The 329-nt window shown below is 60.5% G+C and overlaps 1 long non-coding RNA gene across 1 annotated transcript; it reads left to right on the top strand.

The window, feature by feature from the left end:
* Window positions 1-9: 9 nt before the first annotated feature.
* On the top strand, window positions 10-293 carry LOC108524533 (uncharacterized). The gene is made up of 2 exons (XR_001884079.1): window positions 10-162; window positions 261-293. It is a non-coding gene; the product is annotated as an uncharacterized LOC108524533 (long non-coding RNA).
* The last annotated feature ends 36 nt before the right edge of the window (window positions 294-329 follow it).

Consider the following 329-nt stretch of genomic DNA (forward strand, 5'->3'; position numbering starts at 1 on the left):
CACAGCCCACTGCGAGCTCCTGGGCGGCGGCTCCACCGTGCCTATGGTTTGTCTTCTAGGAATGGACCACTTCTTGTATGGCCTCTCAGATGAGATGAAGCAGGCCCACAGGGAGCAGCTCTTCGCCGTCAGCCACGACAAGCTCCTGGCCGTGAGCGATAAGTAAGTGGGGAGCGGGGGAGACAGCGTCTGGGATTGGAGGCCTTAATGGCACTGACGCAGAAGCCAGTCCTGGGTGACCTCGCCTGCCTTCCTCTCAGGTACCTCGGCACTGGGAAGAGCACACATGGCCTGGCCATACTCGGACCCGAGAACCCCAAAATCGCCAA

The sequence above is a fragment of the Rhinopithecus bieti genome, unplaced genomic scaffold, assembly GCF_001698545.2.
Source record: "Rhinopithecus bieti isolate Rb0 unplaced genomic scaffold, ASM169854v2 repeat_2774, whole genome shotgun sequence".
NCBI classification, from domain to species: Eukaryota; Metazoa; Chordata; class Mammalia; order Primates; family Cercopithecidae; genus Rhinopithecus; species Rhinopithecus bieti.